Below are 22,689 nucleotides of genomic sequence, written 5' to 3'. Positions count from 1 at the left end.
TGTTTTAACAAATGAATAGTAAATAAATTATTTGATTCCCAAACCTCAAACCCCAGAAATCAGCTGCTTGGAAGTATTCAATCTTCATTTAACAGATACAGGAGTAAATATAACAGGGAATAGCTATGTGTGAAAATGTTTACTTGTTATGGATTTTGTCAGCCTTTATTTTAGTTTTTTGTTTAGTCTAGCTTTTTAGTCAATTAGAATGTTTGCCCTTACAGTTCCCTCCCTTGACTTCATTGTAATCACTGTTTTGTGTTTCTCTAAAATTGGACACTGCCCATTTGCTTAATGTGAAGGAGTAGCTGGCTAGCAAATTGTATGCCTATTCTATTTGTATGGGAGATTTGAATCTCCAAAGAGAGTGAAGCCTTGTAGAGGATTAGCTCTAGTTCTAGATTTAAAAGTGTGGGCTGATTCTGCCGTGACTGAATGAGTTTTGGAAATTGAAAGCAAATCTGAAACTAAATAAATGTTTTCTGTCCTTCACCTTTTTGTAAATATCGCGCACCAGGGCAGCATTTGCTCACTGTCTGGTTTGATGTCACAAATGTTTATGCTGTAAAAACCTCACCAGTGGACAGTTCACTCAACCTCCTGGGAAAAGTGGAAGATTTCCTTATGTTACTTGGGATTTATATATTTATGGCATATAATCTAGATGCTGTCTGATGAGACACCGTGAGACAAAATAAGAAGCGAAAGATCTGACTGATGGTGCTGTTTGTGACTAAAGAATTCATTATTGAAATATTTTATTCTTTTCCAACAAGATGAATTGCAGAAATTAGAGACATTTCTTTAGAGATGTACTTCTGAACTTCATATAGAGGGCAATTAGGAAAACTCTGTAGCTTTTGGGAAGCTGCGAGAACAAACATTATTTCTGAGATGGCTCTGCATGCAAAATCAAGGAGCTCTTATCCTTTTGTCATTAAGTAGTTTTGTCTTGTGATTACAGGTGCATTTGCTTTATTTTTTTGTGGTAATGTGCATACAGATGGGAACACCAGCCCACATCTTACCTGTAGAAGGTAGGAATTAATTTTTACAACAGGTGCTGGGCCAACTGGCACCTGTGTTAGCGTGTGGCATTTTCTTGCATTGAGATTGTGTAATTATGGCAGGAGCACTCTTTATATGACTTAGAGTACAGATACTCTAATATACTCAGCTCCTCTTGTAGAAGATATTTTATATTTGATGTATATAATTTCTGTTACTTGTCTGTTAGTTTCATGTGAAATGGCTTTAATCTTGAGTGCAAGATTCTCAAAATGGTAGCAAGAATCGATTTATGGTTGATTGATGGTCAATGTTTCGAGCATCTTCAAGTCCAATTCTTGAGTCGTAAGTGAAGAACAGATAGCATCAATATGCTGATATTAACATTAACCATCTGGAAGATTCAGCTGAACTGAACTCTTTTCTCTGCTAATTGTTTTTTCCCGTACCAAGTGAATTTGCTAAAATGAGTAAATGAAAAGACAAAATGTAACACTGCTTAGGGCAGGTGGGCCATGCAGTAATATAGTTTTACTGTTAAAATTATTAAACCAGTAAACTAGTTGTGGATATGATCCTTCTTTAAAGCACACACAAATCCACACACATATTGTGGATGGTAATTCATCAAATTGGTCTGCTTTTAAATAGAAATGGTTCTGTGCAGTTTGTGATGAACAGGATTATTTTGTTGATATTAATATGCTGGTATCTGACATAGTTGTTATAAGTAGTTCAGCTTATTTAAAATATAGTTATATATTATATTTTATTTTTATATTATTATATTTTTTTCCAAATTCAAAACGGAAAAGTTTTGAACCGATTTAAAATCAACAGTTAATGGAAATTGAATTAAATAATTTCGGATCTGTTTTATTCCTTAGCTTTTACTCAAGTTAACAGGCATCGGCTCCAGAGGATCTGCTTGTTTTCATGAAAAAGAAAAAAGCTAAGAGAATCCCAAAACACCTTTGTGTTTTCCTTCTTGAGGAAAAGCAGGGTTTAAAAAAAATTCCTTTCTTTCCATATGTTTGCTTCACTCTTGGAAAATACATTCTAATCCTTCATTCTGACAAGAGGGATAACATTATGTTCTTAAGATGACACCATGCTCTTTCTAAATAGTAAAAATAGTGAAAGTTTTTGAATATAGTTGTGCTGGGTCAATGCATTTTTTTTGTCAGTCTCGACAAGGTGGTGCTCTCAGTTGAATCTAAGTTACAAAAAAAAGGAATTGGACTAATATATAACTCCAAAATAAGGTGTACAATTGGCTCTATGAGTAGAAATTGTCCTTTTTGTACCATGGTTAATTTTGAAGTGTTCATTCATCTCCCTGAGGGAAGAGATGCCTGCTGTTTCATTTGGTGGGAAAGTTTCAGTTTATAGGAAAGGTTATTCCAGTTTGCTACAAGCAAATGTTTGAATAGATCTTCCTAACAGAGGCAGCTATTTAAATAAATCCTGTAAAATTTGAATCAGCTCCAAACAGTAGTGGAACTCACTTAGGTTCCCATATCAGTTCTGTTAAAAGATGTATATTAGCCACACAATCCAAACCCCAAATTTTATCCTAAACTGTTCTAAAATTAAAGGGGATTCTTGCAAAACTAAAATTTTACTAGAATGCTCTTTGGTATTGAAATACAGAATTGAGTTTAATGTGCTTAACTCCTGGGCTGATAGTGTTTGGGGTTTGCTTTTTTTTTTTTTTTTAAGATTAAATTTCTATTTCCTTCCTACTTTCCCCTGCCATTTTTAAGTGTAAGTACCCTTATTTTCTGCTGGTGTTTTAGTAGCTCTGCTTTGCTTGTGGTACTAATCCTGTCTCACAGGCTTGCAAGTCAAGTCTTGCTATGTTCGTCACACTGAATTTCCTTTTCTCAGCATCAGCTAAATTTAATCACTCCCCTGAGCAGAGATGGAAATTGAACTTGCCTCCAGCCCACATCAGCTTGGCAAATTCTGGTACGATAGGAGTGCGAAAATGAAAATGGTTGCAAAACCCGCTGCACGTAATCCCTTGATCCAATATTGAGGATCCTTGGTTTGTCTGTACAAATACTGAATGCTGTCAGAGAACATAAAAGAAGCATTAAAAGAGATATGAACACTATTCTTTTTGGGGAAAGTATTTGGAACGAAAACGTTTTTCTTCCACAAAAATCAGATGTGGGTGGCCAGATATTATTTATTTGTACCATCATGATGTGAGAATTCATTTGATGATTCTGTCCTAGTCTTCCTTTTTTCGATCCACAGCTGTCCTCTGGTTAGAGAATATCTGCCTTCTAATATTTTCAATTGGTTTGAGTTTGAATGATGTGATTATTTTTTTTCTTAGCTGTGTTGGTTATAGTCTCCCAGCATAATTTAGAGCCCTAATTCTGCTGGGTGGGAGAGGAGAGGAGAGGAGGCTTTTGCTGTATCTTTCATGGATGCTTGGGGTAGAAGTTGAAGTCTAATCTTGTCCTGAAGCCTTTGCACTTGAATGCACGAAACTTCTGTTTTGCTTTTAAAATGTCAGGCCCCATCTGTGCCTACGAATCTCAGCAATGAATTTAATGTGTCTCCCTTGTAGTCAGCTCTGGCAGGGCTAAGAACTGATTCTGAATCGAAATTGGTGTAGAATAAAAGAACACTGGCAGAAGATCAATATAGAAGAAAGCATTCTCTCCCTATAATTAAAAAAATCTATTTTATGTATCTTCTTTTTTCTTTCATACTTTTCCCTGTGAGACTTCATGGAGGACTTCAGCGGCAGGAAAAAGCAGAGTTACTGCCTGGGCTTTGTACAAAAATTTTGAACTGCCTTGCTCAGTTCTCTGTATGTATGGGACATTAATCTGAATGTCACACTGAGAAATGACACTAGCAGCATCAGGTGACTACTGTGATTTTTTTTACACCTATAGTTTAAATTCTTTCTGTGCACACTCTAGTTCTGAGCCTTTTTTTTTTTTTTAGATAATAGTATGGATCCTGACTTTCTTTATGACCACACTGAGTTTCTTAGAATACCAGCTGAAAGAAAACAATTCTTAAATTTTCATGAGCTTCACTAATGCAGTCTTTTAGGTCCTTAATTATCTTGATTGATTGTTGTATGATTTAAAAATTTTTGCTGAATTAAACCTCTTGATTTTTTTTTCCAATGCCAAAATTTTTGCTTGTGTGCATTATGTTGTCTCCTTAATTTAGAGAAATTGATGTAATAGATCCTTCCAAGTTCAAACTTGCCCTAAACTAAATTAGCAGTTTTTTGGTGGTGGTGGATCATGGTGATTGTTTAAAAAAAACAGGGACTCGTAAGCTTATCTGGCTGCTCTCCTTGAATTTGAGATACAAATGGTTTGTATCTCTCTCGGGGCTTCTTGCTGGTCAGAGAGACCCCGAGAAAAGTTAGAATATACTTTTGAGCACCAGCCCGGTGCTCAAAGAAGGAGTCGGAGCTCTTCAGTTCTCAGTCTCAAGGTTGATTATTGTTCCTTATCTATGAAATATTTTCTTCTGTCCAACTGAGGTCCTCTCAGCAAGACAGCCTAAGGCACTCTGCCTGCCCCCGGGGCAGTGTTATGTCTTCATACTGAAAACTACGTATACAATGTTTACAATTACTTTCCAATACCTATCACCTATGTTAGACAGCGAGCTTCTACCCTAAACCAATCTGTAAGTGCCAACATCACAGCAGAAGATGGAGGCCCAGAAGGAGAAAGGCTGGACACACCCAGATTCCTCCATCTTGCCTCCTGAACCCCCATTCTAAAAACCCCCAAAAAATCTATTTTTCACCCGTGATAAATTCACTATCATTCTACTTAAACTTTTGTGGCTTGTAATTCTCCCTATAAGGTTGGTAATTATTTTTTCCAAGGGCTAAATCAAAGGCACAGGGGTCTTGGGCTCTCTGCCAAGGTTTCTGAGCTGCCTGGTCAGGAGCTTGAGTCCTCCAGGGCAGCCAGAGGAATCTACTGGGTTCTGACAATCTTCTTCATAGGGTAGGGCTGCAATTCTGGTAGCACAGAGTAGCACTGAGCAGTAACTGATAGGTAGCAATTTAAAAATATATAATTTATAGTGATAGGATTGATTAGTATTTCCAGCAAGAAAGTTAGGACCATCATGAGTTTTGTCCTAGGAGTGACAGGTAATTTTCTAAGATTGTTTAGGAAGACTTTACATCTATAAACTCTAGATGTATGTACAGTTTTGTCTGTGGGACAAGATGTATGAAAACTACTTTATATCTGCCAAATCTGTGGTCTTAATCTAACATAATATTCTGTCCATGGTGTTATTTGCCTGGAGATAGTCTCACCCCATGTGCCCTTCAAGCTGTCCAAAACAATATCCTTCCATGAGGGTGGCTCTGAGCCTGAGCTAACAACCCTCATTCAGGGGTACACAGGCTATGGTTGAAAGCTGCACCCACACAGCTACACATAGCACAATTGGCTTAATGTGAGCAAAACTGTCCAGAGAGCACAGACAGAGTAGAGTGTCAGCTTGGGAGAGATCAGTCAGGCATCCCCTCACTCAAATTGAAGCATGGAAATAATTCCACTGAAGCAGTGTGCTGCAATGAACAGATATTGTGACACCATTAATATAGGTTTTGGGTGTTTCTCTAGTGTGGTCATAAAGAACACTAGACCCAATAAGGTCATTCTCCAGTGACTGCCTCATTTTGTTTGTGTAGCTTTTACTCATTCCTTCTGTTTTGGAAATAAACCAGCCTTTTACAGCTGAAACTGTATATTCTTCAAAAGGACAGATGAGGTAAAAATGTAATCAATACCTGGTTGCTATCTATCCAAATAAAGTCTATGATAACATATTTCCTATGTTACCAGGAGTCATGGTCAATCCTTGATTGTTGTTTTTGTTGTTTCTTGTGTTGAGATAGAAATGCTGTAGGGAATTTTTACTTGTTAGCCACTGAACACTATACATTGTATTTCATTTTTTTCCTGCGGAATAGGGAGGATAGGTCATCACACTGCTTTTGAGTTGCATAAAATTACTATGTGCAGTTTATTTGGCATGGCATAGCTATTCAGCTGAGGACTTGGAAGCTTGAAGAAAACTAACCACGTAGTGTCTTGGGGAGGAGGAAAGGGAAGGAAAACATATCCTAAATGTCCTAATTGCTAGCAAATTGGAACCTAGTTTTGACTAGATCTTAGGTAGGAATAAAAAACTTTACCACACCTATCATCCAGTTTCTTCTCTGCCCCACCACCAAAGTACTCTACTACTCTGAGAAAGAATGTTTTGATTCCCAGGAAGAGTCTCCTGAAGAGACTTCATGGGTTTCGGTAGTTTGAAAGCAAGGAAGATACAAACTGAGTTTTCTCAGAAGAGGAGTAAAATACAAAATAATGCTGATATTTTTTTATCTCCTGTCAGCTTTCAGGTGCTGTACTTGCCAAATCTTGTGTAAAGCTGGCAGGATATTTGATCAAATCTTCAAATTTAGAGATGCATTTTATCAAAAGAACACATACAGACACAACAGTTTTGTTGGTGTTTTTTTTTCTCTTTTTTTTGTCTGTAGACTAAAGCCTTTTTAATTTATTAGTGCTTTGTTCTCTATACGTGTAGCTTAGGAAAAAAAGTGTTGCTTTGCTGCTTTCTCATAGCTGGGTGATTTTGGACTCCACACAAAGTAAAAGTGTTACTAAGTCATATTAGTGGTGTCATCTTGCCTTGGAGTGTAGAAGTGTTGCAAGACACAGTACTGGTGATCACATAGATGTTGCTTTCTCATCCCTGCTATTAATGAATTTGTGTCCAATAGTGGTGTAAAGCAAATAGATCTCAATGAGACCTTCAACTCGACTTTGTAGCTGAGATGATTCTTTTTAATAATAGTGGACAAACTGAGAACTGTAGTATAAAAAGAGCCTGTGAGAAAGGGTGCCAAGAATTTGGGCTCAGTTGATAAGAAAAGTTGTGAAGATCTTCTGCCAAAATGTAATTGGTGTGACAGCATTTTGTCATTATCCTTGGTTCAGGTTCTGGTTCTTTAAAATGTTGCATGCTGCTGAAAGCAAAGAATAAGCGGTGTCAGTAGTTGTGCTAAAGTGGTGTTAAACTCAGGTATTTCTTCTCAACCACAGAGTCTGATTTACTGTTTTCTTTGTTTCTCCAGTGCTGTTGTGTTTGACTATCAGTGACTTGGGAAAATGGCTTTATTGGTGTTTCTTGGCTTTCTAAAGATATTGCTGTGGAGTTTGTAGCAAAAGATTGTGAAGTGAGCTTTGATCCAGACTCATGGAAAGTTAGTCTTTCCCTTCATGTTGTCTTTGTGAAGTCCATTGCAGTATGGAGGGAGAGGAGAACAGAACACTGTTTTCCAGCAACTAAAATGCCACATGAAGTTAAGTTGTTCAGAGTGGGCAGGTATTTAACACATTTTGAAAATCAATATAATAATGTATTTTTCTGTGCTCCCCTGGACACATTAAAAGTATGTCAGATAAGCACTGTCAGCTTCAGGTTGTGTTATGCTTTGAAGCATGAACATAAAACTAATACATAAATTTGACCTCTGATTTTTTCAATTTACTTGGTGTAAGAAATGGGAATTGCATCACCTATTTGCCAGATTTATCAAGTTTTGAACTAAATAAAAGCAACCTGTATTCCTCAGCAAGATGCCTCCTAAGACAGGGACATGTCAAAGCAGAGTGCACCTACTCTGATGCTCAGGTTTTCTTGCATATTTCATTTCCATATGTGAATGACTACCTAACAAATCTTGACTTTAATAAATATGCAAAGAAAATTAAGTGTTTAAACACAAACAAGCTTTTCTCTCACATTTTTAAGTCTCAATTCAGCTTGATCAGCAGCAGTCAGGCTATGCCAAATACTTGGATGGAGTTTGCCATTGGTTGCTCCAGAGTATGTGTTGAATGTTGTGCGTTGTGATATATTATTGACTGTGGTGTACCAGTAGGCAGCTAAAATAGTGTCTATTTGGTGTGTTTGTTTGTATTTGTCCATGGATAAAAGAAGGTGGAAGTTTTATGTCTTACTGAAAAAGCTTGCTCTGAAAATTAGGGATTGCATCATTCTGGATGAGTATAAATAGAGCAGTAAAGACTCTTATTAATGGAACTCCTAGCCTCTTTTCTCATTATGAGATTCGTTTGACGTCTGTACATCAGTTATAGAGGATAAAGGTGTTATTGGTGTCAACACAGTGTAGAGGACAAGTCCCCATGCAGCATTGTGTCCTGAGGAGCAGAGCTTGTATGGGGATGAGCAGCTGGGGGTGCTGTAGTTCTCCTTTCATACTCATTGGTGTGCCACATGGCATCTTTCTTCCTTCATTGCTTCCTTCATTGTGCAGACAAGTTCCAGGGCAATACGAATTAATTAGAACTCTTTTTGACTAGCATAGCATAAAAGTCACAATTAGCAGTATTTTGGATAATTAGCTTCTATGCTAGAGAATTCCATGATTGCATTTGAGAGACTGCTAGTTAGTAGAATGCTGTTAAATCAAAACCTGGGTGCATAGATACTTTGTAGTCTCTCGGGAAATCAAAATGAAAATGTTTTAAAAGGGATTTTATTAATGTGCTTCAGCTCAGAAATGATTCAGAAATTATTTTTCCCTGTCTGGGTGGTAATCCACTTGTTGCCTGTCATCAAATAGTTTGGGTTTGATTGTGGAAACACTTGTTGGAGTCATAAATCAGTCAATGGACTACTTATATTCTTAGAGTTATGGCTGTGCATATATAATGGCAGGAGCAGCATCTGGCACTGGGAGTTCTTTAATAGAGAACCATATTGTGACTTGTCTGTTTACTGTGTTTCTTAGTAAGGCTCTAATTGCTATTTCCTCTACATTGGAACATGTATAAGATTCCAAATTACATGTAATGCCTGTTCCTATTATTGTACATAAAAATAATGTGTTCACAATGATATGAACACTTTTCACTCTCTGATATATTTATTCCCTCCCAGCACTGGTGAAATAGGAGAATGCTTAGATGACAGAGCACTGAAAAATGAGGCACTGAAGCTGAGATGCTTTTAAATGTCTTTATTCCATTAATTTGGATTTACTAAATAATTTTACGAATCTGTTTAGAGAGCCTCCGACTGAAGAGGGAATTATAACAAGATCTCCTGAGTCCTAAAGGCACACTTTAGTCTTTGGATGGCTATTCTTCCAAATAGCTGCAACAATCTTACATCTGTAACATTAATTAAAGAGGTCATTGCCTAAATTGATGCGTTCTGTTGAATGCTGTCATTTCCCAAATTGCATATATATGAATGTAGAATTTAGATCTTCGATGGGAAAACTTCATGATTTTATGTGTAGCACCTGTCACTTCTCTTCTTCCCTGAAATGCTTCCTTTGTTGCCTTTTTTTCCTTAAGAAATCATTTCTTTTATAAAAATATACAGGGATATAGACATATATATTCCCTATAATAATTATGGATGAGGGTTTTTCTTAGTGCAGGTGGGCAACATGGAATAAGATTCAGAGTCTTTTACTTCTCACTCATTAGTTTCTCATACCTAACCAAAAGATCAGAGTAACAATACTCTAAACAGATTGCACCAAGCTATGTGGTACTGAAAAAGCCTTTAGGTTGACATTTGAATTACACAGTAGACAAATTCAGTCCTCTTCTCTTCACAGATAGCAGATAGATCCCTGTCATTTTGGACACTGGCTGGGAAGTGTCAGCTTTCTTTAGTCCTCTAAAGCATTTCAAGTTTCTGTTTGAATTCTTGCTTTTAAATATTGCAGTGAATCCTCGGTGAAATCTGAAATTACTTGTTCAAAGGCAAAAAAGTCATAAGAAGTTTAAAACTTGAACTTGTGTCCCACCTAGACAATGGATTCACTTTTCTTTCTCAAAGTCCCGTTAGCTTCCGGGTCCATCACAGCCTGCCTTGATATCTGTTGAGGAATAGTTACGTGACCAGAGTCACAGACATACTCCAGGTGCTGAAGAGCTGGGAAAATAACGAACTCAGCTAATGAGCTTTGGATGTAGCAAGGCCACTGTGTCCTTGGACACAGATAAGGTGGTTAAGAAAAGCATGAGAAAAAGAGAATGTAATTTTTCAAGAATGCAAAAACAAGGTGGAGCTGCCATGTACAGAATAACCAATAGATTGCTAAGTTACAGAATGTGCATTAGCTTATTATTTTACTGTATAAAAGTCTGATGCTCTGATGAATAAACGAAGCTTGCTGTTCTCATATTGAGAGCTCAAGTTTTTCCCCCATTGGACAAATGGCCCGAGGCAACAAATATCAATCCACTAAATCATTGAAAACTGAAGCTGTTTTTTTGTAATGCTCAGAACTTTTAAGGCTTTTTGTCTCTTCCTTTGGTTAGTTCTGAATGAAGTTATCTGATTTGTATTGACTTCATATGCGTTTAGTTTCTTTTAACCTGGAGCAGATCAAAGTTCTTCATAAAGAATATACAGAAGCTGGTCAGTAGACTGAAGGAGATTAAGTAAGCAAAAGAAGAATTAATCCTTTTTTTGCCACTTCCCTTTAATCTCTGATTATTTGTTGGCAAGATAAAAGAATAGATTATTTTCCACAAGCCCTATTTCTTGGAATGAAGCCCCGTTCATCCCTGCCTTTGTGTAGTAGGCTGATGGTCACTTTTCAAATCCTGTTGCTGAAGATCTTTCATATCATCCTACAGACAAAGCACAGGGTCTGGCATCAGGCTTGCTGCTTCTTCAGCACTTAGTGTTGCAAACTCCCTCTGTTCCTCACAAAATACTAGGTGAAAAAGTGTTGAAAACCAACCATGATATGAAGCAGCAACTGAAGATGAGTAATCAAGAGTCCTACTCCAAAGTATAGGAAAAATTTAAATTGCAGTTCAGGTTTTTCTTTAGTGGCCAGTGCACTTAATCCAATAAACTTAAATTTATATGAAGTGTTGTCAGTTGCTTGCCAGAGTGAAAAAATACCTGACAGATAGTAGATTCATTGCAGTGGTCTTAGCCTGCATTTCCTGGAATGGGTAGTTGATGTCAATACATGTAAAGCTGTATGTAAAGAGAAAGCACAAATGCATCAATTTCTGGATTGCCAACGTGTCCATCACAGTACCTCAAAGACTGTCCAAACGGTTACCAGAAAAGCTTCTGAAGCCTGGTTGGCTGCTGCTGCACACTAACTGGATAGCTGAATGCTGACAGGTGCTTTATGTGACTCTGTTTGAGGGAAGAGGAATATTTTCTTTTCTGTCTGTAGATTATGCTGTGTGGACAGGCCAATAGAAAAAGCAGATAGCAACTTAACCCTGTGGACTAGTAACTAAGGGTGAAGAGCCCTTCTCTTCTGCATTGCAGAATATTATTTTGTGGGAAATGTTGCAAGACAATTTTCTAATTCCTGTCTGAATCTATGGTAATAAACTTACTTGCTACAAATTTTGTTCATGTAGTGTAAACTAATATTTCCTGTGGAAGTGTAGGGGTAAATGTTTTCTGAATTGGTATGAGCACAGAGGTGTAATGAGAAGGAACTTCTAGCCTGAAGCTATGGGGTCTGTGAACTAAACTAATGATTGAAGCAATCATTCTGTCAATGATATGTTCTAGCAGCTTGGCCTATGTTTATTTCTACATATTGAGATAAGTAAATACTGCAGTGGAAGTAATGTTTAATGAAATGCAATGTTCTAATGAAATGCAATGAAGCAATATCTTAGGTATATTACTACAACCTTTTAGCAGAGACATTGGCTGTGTTTGGGCTAATTGCATATTACTTACTGGAGAGGCTATTCTCTTCAATAGATTTTTTTTTCTTACAGAATAGTCAAAGCATAGTTTTGCATATAAAATTAGCATGAACATTGCTTTGGAAAAGAAAGTGGACAATAACTCCAGTGCAACTCACCACAGAAGCATAGAATATGCAGTGTTGGAAGGGACCCATGAGGATCATTGAGTCCAACCCTTGGCTCTGCACAGGACACCTCAAGAGTCACACCATGTGCTTGAGAACATTGTCCAAATGCATCTTGAACTTGGACAGGCTGTGCTGTGCCTACTTCCCTGGGGAGCCTGTTCCCGTGCCCAACCACTCTCTGGGCGAAGGACCTTTACCTGATATGTGACCTAAAACTCCTTAGACACAGCTTCAGGCCATTCCCTCGGGTCCTGTCACTGGTCACAAGACTGAAGAGATCAGTGTCTGCCCCTCAGTCTCCTCCAGGCTGAGCAAGCCAAGTGACCTCAGCTGCTCCTCATATGGCTTCTCCTCCAGACCCTTCACCCTCCTCGTGGCCCTTCTTTGTAGGCTCTCTAATAGTTTAGTATATTTTTTTTTATATTGTGGAGCCCAAAACTGCACACAGTGCTTAAGGTGAGGCTGCTCCAGTGCAGAGCAGAGAGAGACCATCCCCCACTCTCTTGCCCTGCTGTTGGTGCTGTGCCTGATCCATCCCAGACATACTTGGCACTCGTGGTTGGCAGGGCACAATGGCTCATGACAGGTCCCTTTCTGTGGCACTGCTCCCCAGCCTCTCATTCCTCAGCCTGTACACACCACCAGGGTTGCCCTGTCCCATGTGCAGAATCTGACATTTGCCCTTTTTAAGCTTCACACACTTGCTGATTGTCCATCTCTCTAATTTGTAAAGGTCTCTCTGCAAGGCCTCTCCTCCCTGGAGACAGTCAACAGTCCCTACCAATTTAGTGTCATCAGCAAACTTGAAATTCCTTTGAGATGTGTGTGTCTCTATGTGAACTTTAGTTTTAAGACACAAACAGCATGATATTGCTATCTGACAATTAATGCAGAAATTCATTAGTGTAGGAAAAGGGTAATAGTCTACAAAAGGAATCTGCACTAGAAGACTGAAAAGCATAATGTATAATGTCAGGTTTCATGGTTTGTGATGACAGCTGAGGCTTGTTTTCCTGCTGTTTACTTCCCTTGAACACTGCTGACCGTTTCCCTGCATGATGAGATAATTATCCATTTCAGTTTGGTATAAAGTGTAAAATTAAGTTGTGATAAAGTTCTAGACAACTCCTTTATATGGTAAGGCCTAATTGTGACTGTCATCCTCATTAGATTTTTTTTTTTTAATATCATAAGGTAATTAACAATGGAAAATAAGCAGCAGTCTCAGTGGGGGAGTGAGGAGTAATTTTTAATCCTGTAATGTTTATAAATGACAGTGGTATTACCAGTACTGATGATAGGGTGAAAAATTACAGTGATGTGAGGGTAAAGTAAGATGACAGAGGAAATGGCAAAATGGAAAAAAGTAATCCAGATAGAAGAGATTATTAAAAGGATTGATAGAATAGGGTGGTGAAAATGGAGCCTGGCTTTGTGGAATGCCTGGGGATTCAATGATTCAATTGACAGTACCAGAGTAATTAAAACTTTGGGCAAACTGTAACATTCTGCTGTTGAAAAGGTCCATCTGGGTAACAAGGCAACTAAAATCCTGGAAAATATGATCATGCAGGGAACTTTGCTGTTATATGCAAAGCTAGCAAAGTAATGGTTGTCACAAGTGAAGCTGTGAAACAGAGAGTTTATGAGAGTAAGGAGGAGTTTCTTTGAGCTAAGTAATGAACATTGGGAAAATTTATCAAATGAATGCATGAATGAAAATTGAAAAAAAATTGTTTTAGTCTAGATCTGTTGCTCCTATAACTCTAGATTTTTCATCCATATGAACTATAGTCATGTAAACTTTTCTCAAATGCTCTACATGTAACCTATGAAAAGTTACTTATCAAAAAGATTGACAAATTGTCACTACTCACTTGGAAAAACCCTTGTAAACTCAAGCTGAGTGGCGTTCCTTATGCTGCTGTGTAAAATGAACTGCTCAATCTCAATAGCAACAAGCTATGGTTGAAGTTATGTTGTATTGAGTTGCCATTTAAATATCTAAGATTCGGTAGTTAAAGTTTATATCAACGTAGAAATAATTGAGATTTGTCATTTTGATTTAGAGTTGAAATCTGTTTTTCTGGGTTTTGCATATATAAATTAATTCCTGGTTTATTTTTTTTCCCTTTAATTTATTCTGTTCTTACTCAGTTTCCACTTTTCTTCAGCTAAACAGTTTTGTGGTTTGTGCAATACACATTTTACATTATTTTTCTTATTATTTCTTAATAGACTTTTTTCTCATATGTGGGTAGTAATGTGAAACAGTCATGAGCTGATATATGAATGGATAAGTTAGATGATGATTAATTTGCTGGAAAAAAGAATCAATAATCAGAGAAGTCTGATCTGTTCTCACATAAGGGAAATGGATGTCATAAAATCCATTTTTCAGCCCTTCTTGACTTTCTGGAACTTCAAAGATAACAGGTCAGCAATAAGTCACTTTATTAGTGCTGTAATATGATGCTGACAATTAGAGGCAGAACATTTATAAAAGATAGGTGATTTAGAAGAACATAAAATTAAAATGAAATAAATGCTACAATTCCTCATAATGCCTTGATCTAAATCCTTGTCATCATGTGCAGGGACATAGATTATAGCTAGCTGGTTCTCTGTTGGCCTCTTCCTGAATCTGTTTGTCCATTATTTCTTCTTTACTCCTGAAGAAAAAGCCTGTATGTTCTCCCAGCATGAAAACTTGAAAGAATGCACTTGAACTATTTTGAAGAAAGCAAGGGAACTGTGCGTTTTTTTGTCATTAGGGTTAGAAGTCCCTGAACTTGGGTTTGGGGAGTACGATGAGGGCCGATGCTTGAGAAACTTTTTTTCTTTGTTTCTGCTGTCTCAAGAAAGGCTAAATTACCTTTCCTTCTTATGGTTATTGATATTCTGTGCATACATGTTTTCCTTTTAGCTAGGTTGAGCGACATTGTGTTCAGGAGAAGTTTTGTGCTTGTCTGTCAAGGTGCTTTTCTGTCAGGAAGGCTGGAGAGAGGTCTGACAGCTCAGCCATACATTTAAAATACCATAGTTCTTCTATTGTGCATGAAGAACAACTATCCATTCCAATTCAAGATGTGATGGAGTGTTTGAATGCAAATTTTTCTGGGGGGAGGAAGAAAGGACAAAATTATTATTGCTAAATGAATTTCTACATCTTATAGCAAATAAGTGGATATTTTATGATGAGTGTAGTCTTTATTTAAAGAACTGTATGATCCTTGTCATTAGGCGTAAATCTGCAGGATGTGAGTCACTGGTGTAATATTCTCTGCCTGAATCTGTAACTATTGAATAATGGCTTAGTGATAGCAGGCACTGAGTTACAGCCTCAGTGACATGTCAACCTCTAGTATCAGTGTAACTGCTTAATTACTGCTAATTTACAGGACAGTACAGGACTGGTCATACTGCAGATTTACAAAATGCCTAAGGAGGGTTTGCTTGCAGTACTCCAGATGAAGCCAAAGGGAATCCCATTTCTTATTTTCACCCTTTATGATGAAAAGGGGCTCGAGTTGAAGTTTAAATGAGAGATCTATGAACAGTCTACGTTTCTTCAAAACAGATGTACAATTGTAATTAAGTTTTAGTTTGGCAGTGCAGGTGATGATATCCAGGGTCATCATCTTCTAACTGACCCTTGTCCAACCTACTTGTGAAGGAGTAGACCCTTTGTCATCTGGTCTACAAAGGAGCAGGTGCTGGAACACAAAAGCTGATAATTGTTCCATTGTTTGCAGCCCTGTTAGTCAAATCCGTAGAAGCCAAGAATCTGGTCATTAGTACTGAAATTTGAAGGCCTGTTTAAAATAAACTTTGTGTCTTAAGGACTACTTGCTGGTTTATGTCAAATTTTACCCTGAGCTATTGTTTGTTCTTCTAGCTTTTTCACTGAGTAAGGACAAATCTTGGACTGATAGAAAGTACAGCAGCTTAGCTGAAACTCACAGAAGCACCAGATTTTACCTTTTCTATGAACTTTCCCTGCTAAAGCTTAGTAATTATGAGTAGAGTTGTGTTATGTGATTTCTTGTTGCTGCCTGACTGGGCAACAGGAGAGTTGCTAGTAGTACAGGCAGCATTGATTCCCAATGCAATAGCAAGAGATTTAATCTGTGAAAAGAATTCTTTTAACTGAGTGTAAATACAAAGAAAGGCTGGGAGATAAAGTGTCTTTATAAATAGATGTTTGAATTAGTGCCTGTATGTGGATCCAAACAGAAGGCATGTGATCTATAGACTTTTAAAATAAATACAGAGCCTGCTCACATTTCAAATCCATTGAGTAAAATTGTATTACTATGTATTAATAATTATCAATATTTATAAATAACTAGCTTAATATGTAGGTAAACACAGTTTGTGGTAATTGGGGTGGGGCTGTGGCTAAGCCTCATCCCCAATGGGCTGCAGCTGTGAGAAGCAGGTGAGCAGCATTGACAGCAATGAGCCATGGAGGGCCCAGGGGCACTGACCCATCACCAAAGGGAACAGAGGGCACACAGGTGCAGTGCATGGACATGAGGGGTATAAAAGGTTGGGCTAAAGAACAAGAAGGGCAGATGCTTGAAGCCTTCTACAGTGGTCTGGTGTTACTCTGTATGGGTTTTACCTTTTGAAATGGTATGAGGATACTCTGTGTATTGTGGCTATCTCAGCAGTGACATATGCTATGACATTAATACAGAAAGCCTTTTCTTCTTTCTTTGATTTTTCTTGCACTTGTGTGGCTCTAATCCCCACCTCCCATTTTAATTTTAGTCTTCAGCTTACTTCACCAGCATAGAACGTGGTGTACTGGTTGAAACCTACGCTGGTAATGCTGTAACTTCCCAGCAGCCACTTATGAACATCAGCAAGGAGTCCTTCATAAGAAATTGTAGTGAGTTCATGTCTCATTTTCAGCTTTTTGTTCTATTTGCATCTGGAAGAACTAAGAAAGATTGAGCAAGTAAGAAAGTGGGAGTAGAGAAAGACTTCAGAAAGAGGCAGGCTATACATTTTGGGTAGTGTAGTAGCAACAGGTTTATTGTTGTTGCATTAGAAATTTTTTTCTGAACTGTTTTTGAATATAAATGCACCAATTCAGCCTTTTGACACTAATTTATCAAAGCTAGAAATTATATTTTTGAGTAATATAACTCAACTTGACAGTAAATGATTCATAAGGATTAAAGGTAAGATTTTTTAAAATGGTAAACTTTAAAATAATAGACTGGAGGTTAGGTTTAAATTGTTCATAGGCAACTGTGCTGAATGATTGTCAAAGGCAGTGTATGAAAAGAAAATTATGGCTGTTCAAACAAAGTAATTCAAATCTTACTAGAATTAATCAGGAAGAAGACAGAATGGTAATATCTTAATTCAAGTATCTCAGTTACCAATTGATCTAATTTAGTGGAAATCTTAAAAACTGCCTTGAGAAAGAAAGGTGCTCATATTCCAGGAGACAGGGTAGTTTTATTCTTTATTTAGCAATGGTGTATTTAAGTCAAGTTTTCCTTGCCCACTTTAATGCAAACATAAAACTGTGTCTAAACAGAAGAGGCTTCCAGGGGTAAGAGAGTGAGATGATAGTGTCTCTTTTCAAAGCATTTATTGATTTTAGACTATATTACATAATTGTTTTGGGAATAGTAAAATAGAACCCTTTTCATCTCTTTAGAATCAATGGAATAGAACTATCAGGAGTTATCAGAACTATAAAAATTTATATAGACACATAGAAAAGTTTAAGTTGGAGAAGTTCTGTAAGATGAAGTACATCCATTGCTGTGTGTGAGAAGAGAATTTTCATTGTAATGATTTGGTTATAAGTGGAAATTTGCTGGAGAATAGTGCATTATTCTCCAGTGTAAAAATAAGAATTTGCAGTATGTTTATTTTATTGTACCAAGCATCTTGTAAACTTTAGATATATGCATTTCTTGGTGGCCAGGATTCACAGAATCCTGAAGCAGCTGTGTCTACAGAGCTGCTTCTTTGTTATTTCTGAGGGTGAAGCAATGCTATTTTTATAATAAGGAGGAATATTTGTGTTAATTGAAGATGGCATCTATTTTGATGAGCATCACTTGCAGAAGGACTTTTTAATATTGCAGAATGCAGACAAGAACTAATCTCATTCTTTGGAGTATGCTACCATGGGGCACTTCACATAAGGTGCGTTTTTATTTTCAGCTCATTATTTTTGCTATATTCAATTATTCCATGTGAAATTTTATCATATTTGGATCTTTTCTGTAGTGCATTGAGAGGAGGAGGTTTATGCTGTTTTCACTTTTGCAATTACCCTCTGCTCCGTTGTCTGAAAGACTTGATGTAGCAACTGGTAAAAGCACAAAATAACTTTGTGAGTACAGTTTCTGTCTAAGCAGATTTTTTGACAACCCTTTAGCCCTTGTGCTGTGCTGAGCCTAAAGGCGGGCTTTGTTTTTGACTTCATGTTGACTTAAATATTTCGAGCTTTATCTCTTATACCAGCCTAGTGGAGGTTCTGATTTCTTCACCATTTAAATTGTAAAAGCATTGCAACTAAATTCTGCCTTTTTACTGCTGGAAGATGGTGTATCCTGGATATATTTCTGTCAAGGAAATGCATTTGTTCAATTTTTTGGTGCAAGGGAATTCTAGAACAAGGGCAAGACAGAACTTGATACTCTTTTTGTCAATGAAAATGTGTTTTTCCTGAAAAGTGACTTTAAAATTATGGAAATTATTTTCATGGAGATGCTTTATACCTTTTTTCCCCCTGTGCATTATTCAGGAGATGTATAAAGTAATTTCTTTGCTGTTTTTCTTTCTTACAATCTTTTTGCGGACAAATTGCTGAATATCTGCATCTGCTAGAAGTGTCTGTATTAATTCAGAACAGGAATATACCAATTGATTGTTTGAGCATGCATAATTCTGCAATGTAAATAGTTCTATCAGGTCATAGTAGGGAAGACAACTTTTGTTTAGCTCTCTAAGAAGCTAAGCTGTGAAGCAGACAAGAAAAGAGTAGACAGATTGTGCTATGACATGGACCAGACCTAGTGAAGTAGCTACTGAAATTTTGTAAAGAAAAATGTAGCCTGAGACAAGGGAACAGGCCAAATTCAGTGTTCAAACACATCAAAATAGGTTTCTTCAAAGGTGTGTCACCAGCTTACAAACTGTTTTGCAAGGAAATATAAATAGGGTGGTATTTGTGAAGTCAAGTGGCGTGTGAGGATGTGTGCGTTGTGAAGGGATGTTAGGATGTTCTGTCTGCTGCTGCAATATCAGCACAGTGCTGACAGAGGCTGCAGTGCCCGAAGGGAGCAACCCCACCTGAGTTCCATGTGTGGTTCCTGGTGACACAAGCAGATTGACACAGTAACTCAAGGCACTGCAAAGCTCCGGTGCTTGGCAACACAAATGGCGTCTTGCGCTGATGAGCAAGAGCTTGAGGAACTTCTACCCTGCATGTCCTGGCAGTGCTCAACTACTCCAGCTGGTCAACTCCTCCTGTAGTTCCCTTATGTTGTTTGTGATGTACCTGTGCGCTCGTATGGTGCCATTCGCCAGCGATTTCCATTCCAGTCCCATTTCCTCTTGTCTTTTACCCCTTTCTGTCCTGCCAGCTCCGGTTTGGTAGTTCTTGATCTCACTGTAGACTTGCCTGTGCTCCAAACCTGGTATCTTTTCTTCATACTATGTTCTTGAGGGGTATAAGGCCTATGGGAGGCTACGTGCTGAACAGAGAGATCTGGGAACAAACTAGACAAGTTTATGTATAGGGCTGGCACAGCAGGGTTTTCTAGCAGACATTTAATTGTTTTTTAAAAATAGTCCTGCGTTTGGTTTTCAAAAGCAAGCAGGTTGTTGTGAAGAATAAATATGTAGCCAGTGAGTCTGAGAGTGACACAGCTCTGGTTACTACTTATGCAGTGAACTGACTTGCCGGAATTCTTTTCTACTTTGTAGTCTTCTTTTTCCGTGGTTAGTGCATAAAAGCATACCAAAGGGAACAAGAGGGAAGTAACCTCTGAAGTAGAAATCTATGTTTAAAGATGATACAAAAAATATACAGAGAGGAGATTTTTAATAATCATGCAGGAAAAAAGTGCACTCAATTGAATGACTATGGCAAACACCAGATTTAGGTATGAAAGATTACTTGTTCTGTCTCTCCTGTCTGAAAGATGTGCTTTTTACCTGGAGAAAAATCTGGAGAAAGAAAATCCTTGGGATTTAATTGGACTTTGAATATAACAATGAGAATATTCAGACAGTGGCTATCCCAGTTTGACAGGAACAGTGACTTGGGAACTATTACTTTGACCTTGGACAAGAGAGCTGTTTGAACTGTCTTAAGCCTGTGTTTGCTGCTCCATGGCTTTTATTCTTATCTGTGTTCCCTCACCTCCTCATTAATGGAACTAATCTTTCAGCAATGATTCAGTCTTCTCTTTGGAGAATAAACCCTGCTCAATTGATTATGATGGTTTTTTTTGTTTTGTTTTGGTTTTTTTTTTTTCATTCTTTTCCATTCCAATCAGTTTTCTAGTACTGCTGTTTTGGAAGATACCTTCACAAATCTTCCTGCCAGCAACAATAATATCTAGAGACAGAACCCCCCCCCCCCCCTTTTTTTTTGGGCAATGTGGATGCTTAAGTGCAAGCTAAGCATATGGTGTGAATGACACAAGTTATGTCTTGGTTGGGAGTTACCAATTTTATTTCTTGTCCTGTAGCTACTACTGTTGTGGAGGTTGCTTGTAACTCTTCTCAAGTAGTTTTATTTGGTAGCAAAATTACTTTATAGAAAAGTTTGTCAGTCACTCCTGTGGCAGTATTTGAGAACTTCTCTTCCTATTTCTTTGGAAAAAATGTTATCTATATCTTCCAGGATATGTTGTACTGAGTCTTATTCATTTGGATCACCTTTAATCAGCATACAGGAGTATTCTGTGTCACAACTCTGGAAATGGGAACCAGGAATCATTACTGTCCACTGTGTGAAGATGTGGAGACTTGATTAGACACATGCCCACACATTCTCTGGAGTGACAGGGAAATACTTTTTCACAAAAACATGGTGAATTGTTTGCTGAAATTGTTCCTCAAGCTGAGAATTGAATAGAAATTCCTTTGTGTCTTCATAGCCTCTCTTATCTTGGATGCCATCCATTCAGTAGGTCTCAGCTTGTGCTTTTTTGTAAGTCAGGGTATTTTCTCCCTCTTCAACATACTTTTTCTCCCTCTTCAACAATTTCTGCTCTGTTGTGACTGCAGTTATTATTTATTCTGGGTCCTGTTTCATGCATCTGCTCTACTTTCAGAATCAAAACTGCCAAGATATTGCTCTCACATCAGCCTTACACCTTTTCCTACTATCACAGCGATACTTTGAACTTATCATTATTCTATCAGTCTACCACTAACAGAATGTTTGGATCAGCAAGAAGTTGAAACTGAGAGAAAATCTGATCTTTTAGAATAATGATGTAGAATCTCTGGCATATGGGGGGAAAATGCAGTAAAATTCTAAAAACATGAGAGATAGTACTTGAAATATGATAAACTTGTTTTGTAAAAGAATCATTATTGCTATTGAAAGTATCCTATAAATTATGCCAGTCAGCTGCCCTGTTTTTTTTTTTTTTTTTTAGGTAATGCCATCTAAGTCTTGATATAATTGGAATAGCAAAATAAACTTTACAAAATTAAACTTCCAAATATGTTTTGGTTGGTTAGTGGCTTTGACAGAAAGTCACTGGAGAAAGAATCATCTTCATTTTTGCTGGCTCAAGATCCACTTTAAATTTAAGCAAAAAAAAAGTGAATGCAGGGGGAGGAAAAATACAAAACATTTTCGTATTTTGCCTGTGTTTAGGGCTTTCTGGTGTTCAGATTTTTATGAACTTGCTAATGGTTCTTTTTCTCTGATTTTAGTAGTATAAGAAGCTGCCATTTTTAAATGAATGATTTCACAAATACTCTACATTTGTTCGAATAGCTAGATAAGAAAAGCATATGGAAGAGTAAATAGATTGTTAACAATCTGTTTGGGGGAAAAAAAATCTCCTTTTGCAAACTGGACTGTGTGTTCATCCAGGCAAGAGGAAGGTCATAAAATCTTTATAATAACCTTAAAAAACAAATTAAGCAATCCTCTGTAGACTACGTTGAATTTGTTGCGGTTGCTAAAAAGATCATTTATATTCTCACTTCCCTCTCAGTAACCATGAGACATGAATAGCTTTCTTTTACAATTTTTATTGTAAACAAATTGCATTTCTATTACAGAGAAGCAGCCAATTAATTCATAGAAATCATGGACACCAGATCAGAAATTCTGACTTTCTTCTTTCATTCCTGCTCCAAAACTGCTTCTGATATTTTCTCAGTATTGGAATGTCTTCTGGGAATCCGCAGGTAGCTGATTTTTCTAGGATTTCTCTTATGTTTGTGTGTATTTGCCTTTTTTCAATGCAGTTGTTCAATGATTTTCATGTGGAAGGATATCCCAAGTGCATTTCTTGCATATATAACTAAGCACAAAGCTGTATATTAGCATAGGAAAGCCTGCAAGACTGGACATAAAGGACAGTTTCAGTTTGTGATTTGTAGCACTTCATTTTTTGTGTCCTTATTGGGTAACATTAAGGTGTGCTTTAACACCTGACTCAACAGATGTGTGTTTCAATAAGAATAGTTTTCCTGACTTCTAAAGGAGCAAATACAGACAGATCCTTGTTAGG

General features: G+C 37.4%; 1 long non-coding RNA gene across 2 annotated transcripts in view; it reads left to right on the top strand.

Moving 5' to 3' along the window:
• The window catches only part of LOC102037192, an 85,536-nt gene that overhangs the window by 10,451 nt on the left and 52,396 nt on the right, over window positions 1-22,689 (top strand). Inside the window, exons 2-3 of one of the 2 annotated variants that reach the window (XR_265270.1) lie at window positions 16,721-16,841; window positions 18,061-18,122. The exons of the other annotated variant lie outside the window; for it this stretch is intronic. This is a non-coding gene — a long non-coding RNA (uncharacterized LOC102037192). Of the gene's footprint in view, window positions 1-16,720; window positions 16,842-18,060; window positions 18,123-22,689 lie in introns of those variants that run through there. 2 annotated transcript variants of the gene reach the window in all.

Source organism: Geospiza fortis, unplaced genomic scaffold (assembly GCF_000277835.1).
Source record: "Geospiza fortis unplaced genomic scaffold, GeoFor_1.0 scaffold11, whole genome shotgun sequence".
Taxonomy (NCBI): domain Eukaryota; kingdom Metazoa; phylum Chordata; class Aves; order Passeriformes; family Thraupidae; genus Geospiza; species Geospiza fortis.
Note: the sequence above shows the minus strand (reverse complement) of the source record. Positions and strands in the feature narration are given on the sequence as shown.